General features: G+C 42.0%; 1 long non-coding RNA gene across 2 annotated transcripts; it reads left to right on the top strand.

The window, feature by feature from the left end:
* Positions 1 to 6,006: 6,006 nt before the first annotated feature.
* LOC122996535 lies at positions 6,007 to 8,237 on the top strand. 2 transcript variants are annotated; one of them, XR_006407021.1, is made up of 4 exons: positions 6,007 to 6,096; positions 6,254 to 6,288; positions 6,460 to 6,544; positions 8,040 to 8,237. It is a non-coding gene; the product is annotated as an uncharacterized LOC122996535 (long non-coding RNA). The 2 variants fall into 2 exon arrangements; XR_006407022.1 differs by having other exon boundaries at positions 6,433 to 6,544.
* The last annotated feature ends 408 nt before the right edge of the window (positions 8,238 to 8,645 follow it).

The following is an 8,645-nucleotide window of genomic DNA, read 5'->3' as shown; positions in this document are numbered from 1 at the left end:
TACTATTTGGGTTTTATTTTTGTAGCTCCGGTCATCTGTTCTATCGGATAACACTGTGCTATCCAAAGTCATTGCAGACATCTAGGAGCAAAAATAAGTTCACATTAGCACTTAGAGCTGAAAAGGAAACACACCAAGAATGTTGTTAATAACCACTCACTGTATATGCACAACCATGGCAACTATGGTGGGTCAAAAGTAATTAGTCTATTTGATCAAAAAGTGTCATTATGACTTAACAGATGACTTTTAAATAGTCTACAGCTCTGCTTTTAAATATTGTTGCAGACTAACACCCACAGCACACCCATATTTAAAATCAGTGCGAAAGAACCTTGTTTGTGGGGGTCAAATAGTTTTTGATGTGTTGAAACTTGGCAACGATGCTAATGATGGAAATAAATCACATTGCTTATCCAAATGGTTTTGTTTAGTTTTGGTCAAAGATTTGTCTGACTGCAATTCATTTCTGATCTAAGCTAAGCAATTGCATCACTGTTCAAATTCACGACTGCAAGAGATTTATTGCAGCAGGATTATTTCTTTTTTGTGATTTTCATAAGCTTTTAACAAGGAAAGTAATCCTAGTAATCACAATTAAGCTGACAATTGTGATCAAAACTAATGATTCAGTCAGTGACAATGATCATTTAAGGATAGTCAGATCAGCTTTAAGATGTACTGAACACCTGTACTTCTCTTTTCAAGGGTCTATACTGTGTCGAGCAGTCTGCATCAGTTATAACATCCCTAGCTACTTTGTCTTATGAAATGGCATCATATTCAAGTTAGAGCGGTTTGTCTCTCATGGACATTGAAGTTTGGGTAAATTATCCAGGAAGCAGAACCAAGGTGATGGACGGAGGATGAGCAGGGCAGAGGAGCTCAGGTAGGTGGCTCGAGGACAGAACAGGGGCAGAGCAAGGACCCTCAGGCAGACGGCCTGGGGGCAGCAAATCATGACAAAAAGACAGGGCAGATGGGTGGAGTCACTCCAGAAGGTGACCAAAAGGCAGGACAGATTGGCAGGACCACTCTGGAGATCAACCACATAGGGTGGACCGCTCTGGGGGTTGAGGATATAAGCAGGACTGTTCTGGAGGTTGATGAAGCCACTTAGAAGGGCAACCAAGAGACTGGGGGTTGGCAGAGAAGACTGACTGTTGGAGGTCTGGCAGGGCGTCTGTGGAGAAAGCGCACTACTGGAAGTCTGGCAGGACATCGGCGGAGAAGGCTGACTGCCTGGGAACTGGCTGAGTGTGGGCAAGGGTGGCTGGTGGCTGGGGATCTGGCTGGGCGTTGGCAAAGGCAGCTGACAGCTTGGGAACAGGCTGATCTTCGGCAGGGACAGCCAATGGTTCGGAAACTGGAACAGGCTGAGCATTGGCAGGAGAGGCCAACGGCTTGGCACACAGGCTTGGAGATGGCTGGTGAGCTGCTAGGCTGCTCCAGGGAGGAGTTGGGTGACTCCAGGGAAACATGGAAGTCTGGAATGACAGGCTCAGGAGGAACAGGATCAGGAACAGGCTTTAAATTGACTTTCCACCTGAAAGAAGCCACTTCTCAGGCAAATTCAGGTGAGGTGAATTTGAAGTGAAATGAAAGTGAGGAGCCTAAAAAAGTCTGGCTCTTCATTCAGGAGAATGTCTCTCAGCACACCAAAAGCCTCCCAAGTATTCAGCAGGCTGAGTGGAGGCTGAAGCTGGTAGCTGGGAACCAGGAGCTGATGCTGAGGTATGGGCAAAGGCAGCTTGGGACGGAGGTAAGCAGGTCCAGAGTGGGATCCATGGAAACTGGGTAGAGCAGGGGTACAGGGCAGGGAAGCAGGGCTGATGAGACAAGGCAGACAGGCAGAACAGACGGGACTGTAGGGAACAAGAGACAGGGTCAGGCTAGGGAAAACAGGCAACAACAAGAAAACTTATAAATGCGGGAAAAATGGCTTGAAGCATAGACGCAGAGGCTAAAATCTGGCAGTATAGATCTGGCAGGGCTGAGTATAAGTAGAGGTCTTGATTATGGAACGGGTTGCAGCTGCAGCACACCTGTCCAACCCAGGATCACGCCAAAGCATGTAATAAATATGTTGATCCACTAGAGGATACTGTGTCAGTGTCACGTTTTTCCTCTCTTAGGTGTGAAAAGCATAGCCATAGTGATTATGACCCAGAGAAGTGATGCAATTCAGATAACAAGAGAGGTGAGGAGGCTGGTTGGTTGGATGGCTAGATAGACGGTAAAAAGTGGACTTAGCTGCAGGAGACTGCTGTTCGCTTCCCACTTCCAACCGTGAGTGTTACATTTCCGACCGCGAGTTGGGACAGTTTTTTAAAAACCATAACTATGATTATTGTGGGGTTTACTGTTGCCATGACGACGAAGGTTGCCTAACTTTAAGGAAGTAGTGTAACTGTGACCCACACCATGTGGGGTGATCATTTTTACCCAAACCATGATCTTTCCCTGACCCTAACCAAGTGTTTTTTAAACCTAACCTAACCAGACCTTAACCACAGCGTTGTCACACCCGAAAACTTAATTATTTTTGCTCCAAACATGGTGCAGGCAGGAAAGATACTTGTGTGATACAAGATACAAATTTTACCTAGGCGAGGCAAAATTTGATGCTGACACGGTGGACTGGCGTGTGTATTACATGCTTTGGTGTGATACTAGGTGGACCTGTCTCAGCTCACACAATCACACACACATGGCGAGGAAGTGACTGGGGAAGTGGCAACAGCAACAATCGTGACAATTGCAGAGTTGGGTGATAATTCTCTGTGGGTTTGTTGCTACTATACATTGTATATATAGGTATTTGGCCCAGTGCACTAATATTGATTAGTGCAGGTTTAAGGTATCTAATTCCAACATAATTAAGGCAAATGATTTAACAGTTACCAAGGGGTGTGTGCAAGAGGTATTTTTAAAATGTATTTAAGGAATATTTGTATGTCGAGATCAGAAATACACTATATTGCCAAAAGTATTGGCTCACCTGCCTTGACTCACATATGAACTTAAGTGACATCCCATTCTTAATCCATAGGGTTTAATATGACGTCAGTCCACCCTTTGCAGCTTTAACAGCTTCAACAGCTTCAACTCCTCTGGGAAGGCTTTCCACAAGGTTTAAGAGTGTGTTTATGGGAATTTTGACCATTCTTCCAGAAGTGCATTTGTGAGGTCACACACTGATGTTGGACGAGAAGGCCTGGCTCTCAGTCTCCACTCTAATTCATCCCAAAGGTGTTCTATCGGGTTGGGGTCAGGACTCTGTGCAGGCCAATCAAGTTATTCCACACCAAACTCTCTCATCCATGTCTTTATGGACCTTGCTTTGTGCACTGGTGCACAGTCATGTTGGAACAGGAAGAGGCCATCCCCAAACCGTTCCCACAAAGTTGGGAGCATGGAATTGTCCAAAATCTCTTGGTATTCTGAAGCATTCAGAGTTCCTTTCACTGGAACTAAGGAGCCAAGCCCAGCTCCTGAAAACAACCCCACACCATTATCCCCCCTCCACCAAACTTTACACTTGGCACAATGCAGTCAGACAAATATCGTTCTCCTGGTAACCGCCAAACCCAAACTCGTCCATCAGATTGCCAGATGCTGAAGCGTGATTCGTCACTCCAGAGAATGCGTTTCCACTGCTCTAGAGTCCAGTGGCGGCGTGCTTTACACCACTGCATCCGACACTTTGCATTGCACTTGGTGATGTATGGCTTGGATGCAGCTGCTCGGCCATGGAAACCCATTCCATGAAGCTCTCTACGCACTGTTCTTGAGCTAATCTGAAGGCCACATGAAGTTTAGAGGTCTGTAGCGATTGACTCTGCAGAAAGTTGGCGACCTCTGCGCACTATGCGCCTCAGCATCCACTGACCCTGCTCCGTCATTTTACGTGGCCTACCACTTCGTGGCTTAGTTGCTGTCGTTCATAACTTTGTTATACTACCACTGACAATTGACTGTGGAATATTTAGGAGCGAGGAAATTTCCCGACTGGACTTGTTCCACAGGTGGCATCCTATCACAGTACCCTGCTGGAATTCACTGAGCTCCTGAGAGCGACCCATTCTTTCACAAATGTTTGTAGAAACAGTCTGCATGCCTCGGTGCTTGATTTTATACACCTGTGACCATGGAAGTGATTGGAACACCTGATTTAAATTATTTGGATGGGTGAGTGAATACTTTTGGCAATATAGTGTATTTTTATCTGACTGTTTCTGCTTACATTTGGCTCATGAATAGGTGCAAAGGAAACATTAAATTGCTTGATTTGGGGGTGAAAATATATCTTTGAAAGGGGCATATTGATGCGTAATGCCTTGAAATGACAAAATCACATGGATAAATGTTTTATCTGTGCTTGAATTGATGTAGATCCTTTTTTGGCCAGTAAAAAAGATGTATATTTAGGGTTAAGAGAAACAAAGTGTGACTTTTTGAATGCATTTTCCTCCTGAGCAAACAATTAAAGCCTACCAATGATGGAGCTGCTACATGTAGACGTATAGCCTGGCGGTAACTCTGAATCTTCACTCTCTCACCTCCTCATGGTTTTTACAGCAGCACCATCTTGTGTTTTTGTAACGCTGCTGCAACAGGGTTTCCACTACTCTGCTCCAGAGTTACTCAATAGTCTTACTTATTCTCAAATTATCTTATGTAGCAACTGATAAGTTCATAACAGCTAGAAAACAACAACAACAACAACAACAAAAAGAATTCTAACAAAAATGATGAAACAATGTTGCTAGAGGTCTAAATCTACCTGAAAGTATTAAACACTTCTTCAGGAATTCTGAAAGCTGAATAACATCAGGGTAGAAATAGTCTAAGTTTAAATTCACATTTTGGAGAACCCCACCTGGCCTAACACCACCTTTTTGGTGAAGAAGAGCAGCAACTTCTCCTCATTTGAGCATGCTGAAAAGGGCCCACCTCCCCCCTAAACTCTAAAGCATCATGACAGAGAGGATCCCAACACATTTTATTGTGGTATGGTACGCCAACTGTTCTACTGCTGACTGAAAAGCCTTGCAGAGGAATATTACAACAGCACAACTAAAAATTGGTTGCCAGGTGCTGTCCTTTCATGCAGTCTACCTCAAAAGTTGAGAAGAGGGCATAACAATTACCAGAGACTCTACCACCAGTTGTTCACCAAACTGCAGTCTGGGAGGTCCTTGCAGGCTCAGAAACAGCTTTTTCTCTGCTAACCACTAACTGCCCACTATTACTAGGTGTGTATGGAACGTATGTTTCCAGTGTAAAAAATAGGCCCTTTTCGTAGAAGAAATGTCACAGTAAGAAAAGCAAAGGTGTAAATAATTAAATTAATGATGGCTGAATTCCATTTAGCTGCTTCAGTTTAAGGGTCCTTTCACTCTACCATGGCTTACTGGAACACTTGAATAGAACAGAGCCATTGTTGATGTTATTAGTGGGCCTAACACCTGTGCTTATCCTACAATGACAAGTCAAAATGTCTGCTTTGGAAAAGGCCTTTAATTAACCTGCCACTAAAATGATGTAGCACAAAACCCTTACTGCTATTTGCAGTATACAATTTTATAATTGTCAGAAAGTTGCAAAAGCTTGGAATGACAAGACTATGTTTCATTGTACACAAGGATCATGACAATAAAGTAATTAAAATTACATTGAACTGAATTTTACTTTCCTCCACTACTTGTTTTGATGCAGGATTTTAAACTTAGATTATAGTGTTGCTGCTTTCTTAAAGTAAAGGAATTATGACTTTTCTTCAGTGCCACCACAGGCTGTTCTTGGGCATAGCAATGCTTTGAGCTAAATGCTAGCATCAGCATGGCAACATGTTTTACTTTGTTCACTCTCTTAGTTTGACGTGTTAGCATGCTAATAATTGTTGACTCGCACTAAACACAAAGTACAGGTGAAGTTGCTTGGAATGTCATTATGTGGTTGAGGGATATTAAGGCCCAGGCACAATTTGGCTAATCAGGTTGAGAGCACCTTAACCATTAAGAGGCTCATGAAGCACAGGTGTGTCAGCTTCATTCCTGCTCCTGTGATCACTCCTCTGCACATGCTACCTTGGTAAGCCAAACAAAGTATTTGTGTTTTAACTAGGATTATTTAATTGTTAGGGTAATGTAGGGGTGCAAATGCACCCTGAGGTATTGGATTTTCATGTTGATATTGAATGATTGAACTTAAAATGTGGGCCTGGAACAATTTTTTTTTCTTTTTAAAGGGTTGTAACAGTGCAGGACTAGTGGCAGTGGCAAGGTATGAGAATGTCTCTTTGCTATTAAGATGTGTTCACTTATGGTTAGACTGAGATTATGTGCTTTGCTCAATATACAGGCGAAATGCTGGTTGCCATTTACTTTGCACTGTTCATTTTACATTGTTTTACTTCTTGTGTTTTAGTAGACTGAGTATCGTGCTACTTTACAGTTTTACCTTTTTTAATGCTGCGGCTGGTGTTGGCCTCCAGTCATGGGAGCACCTGGTGCAGTGAGAGTTCACCTGTTGATTTGTGGTGATTATCATTTAGAGTTTGCTATGGCACTGGTAGTAGTTTTGGTGTCTGTTGGGGTGTCATTATTGAAGTTCACCTGTATTCATATCAGATCCTAGACAGGTGTCACAATTAGTTTTGCAAGTATTTGGTCATAAACAAATGCTGGACAAATTAGACTTTTGACCTGATGGTGACACTAGAGCAAAATTAGAGGATCACCAAAGTTACTACAGTTCATCCTCTGGGGTGCTTGAATATCTGTACCAAGTTTGATAACAACCATCCAATATTTCAGTCCAACTGATAATGCCATCCCTGGATCCCTGGTGTTGTGCTTTCAGCGTTGCTACAAATGAGACATGTTTGGTGTGACTTTGTGGTAAACCTGCCTCAGACTGCTGTTTACCCATTGTGACACATTTCATAGAGGTGGTACACAGGATTAAAAAAGATTTTAAATTTACAGAAATCATTTATGTCACAAACATCTGTATTCAGAGGTGGATGGGGTTTACACAGGACTTTGTTAGAAATTTTGTAGTCTCCTTAATTGTTTTCTACCACCTTTTATACACCCAACCTTCAAAAAAGAAGTCTAAACTGAGTCTAAAAGCTGCTTAATTGTTAATGGTTTGAGTGGAAATCAATAGTGGGAAAAGAATTGCATTAGGCCATATTGCACAACTCTCCTCAAATGGAGGTTGTGTATGCTGTCTATTTTTAGATGGTCCCTAACTTCAGCTTTTCAGTTTCTACTGATGTTACTAGCAGCTTAGAGGCACAAACTGGTCAGCCAGTGTTCTGCTAATAAATTTGGCGCAGCAACTGCTACCGTAGTTGAGAGGAGTCAACAAAGAAAGAAATAGACCTCTGAGTCTTGCCTGTTATGTCATGGTTAGGGAGGTGCAAGAGAATTTGGTGTAACAGAACTTTCAAATTCCAACCAAACACAAGTTAATTTTGAGCAGTACAATGTACACACAATTTGTACATTGTTGAAAAAATCACCCATATCAACATTAGCATCAAATGCCAATAAGAATCTAAGTGTTTATAGCGCAAAAAAGAAATAATAAAAAATAGTGTGGAGTTTATCTTTAAGGCAATGGCAACGAGAGTGACACAGCTTTCCTTGTGTTCACTGATCTTCTCGTTCTCTTGTTCATGACTTTCAGTGCCTACCTTTGCAGGCATTAAAATTGAGTTGAAGGTTCAGTGTCTCATTTTACTAGATAATGGAGAGGCATCAGCACTATGTTTCATCATAGCTGTAATTCAGTCAGCATAATATAACACTTTCCACAGTAGACTAAGTAGAACAATCCCAGAATACCACATGTAAGTCAAGTATCTTCTTTCCCTCTTTGCTGACTAGATTTGATGCCACATCATGCTTGTGTGTTCCAAGCATCCCGAAAAACCTGGTATTCTGGCTTTCTGCACTGAGCTGTTGATTAGACCTAACCTCTCCATGCCATATTCATAGATTGTATCTCTTTCTCTAACTTTTCAGCCATTTCACTTTCTACACATCACTCCTCTTGGCTGCTACTCTCACCACTCTCCTAGCCCTGCCGATTGGTTCTACCTTCTGCTTCCTCCACAGGAGATTGACTTTACCCAGAGAAAAGCATTTATGTGTTTTTTAAATGAACATTTACATCTCAAATACCAAACGTCTCTCAAAACTGAGAGAAATAAAACAGTGAAAGCCTACCAGTATTAAGTGAGTCTTCACTCTCTCACCTCCTCATGGTTTTACAGTAGCACCATCTTGTGTTCTTGTGAGGCTGCTGCAACAGGGTTTCCACTGACCTGCTCCAGAATTACTCAACAGTCTTACATATTTTCACATTAATATATGTAGTAACTGATGAGTTCATAACAGCTAGAAAACATAACAAATGTGCCTCTAAATAAATTGAGTAATAGCACAATAAACCAAATTATTACATAACTGCAGAGGTGAAAATCAACTAAGTACATATAACTCAAGAACTGAACTACATATACTTATAGATACTAGTACAACTACACTCATGTATGTACTTACACCATGTTATATATGTTTACAACCCCACATTTAACCAGTAGCTGTAGTTAGTAGTAACTTTAATAT

This window comes from Thunnus albacares, chromosome 14 (assembly GCF_914725855.1).
Source record: "Thunnus albacares chromosome 14, fThuAlb1.1, whole genome shotgun sequence".
Taxonomy (NCBI): domain Eukaryota; kingdom Metazoa; phylum Chordata; class Actinopteri; order Scombriformes; family Scombridae; genus Thunnus; species Thunnus albacares.
This window is presented reverse-complemented; position numbering and strand designations above follow the sequence as displayed.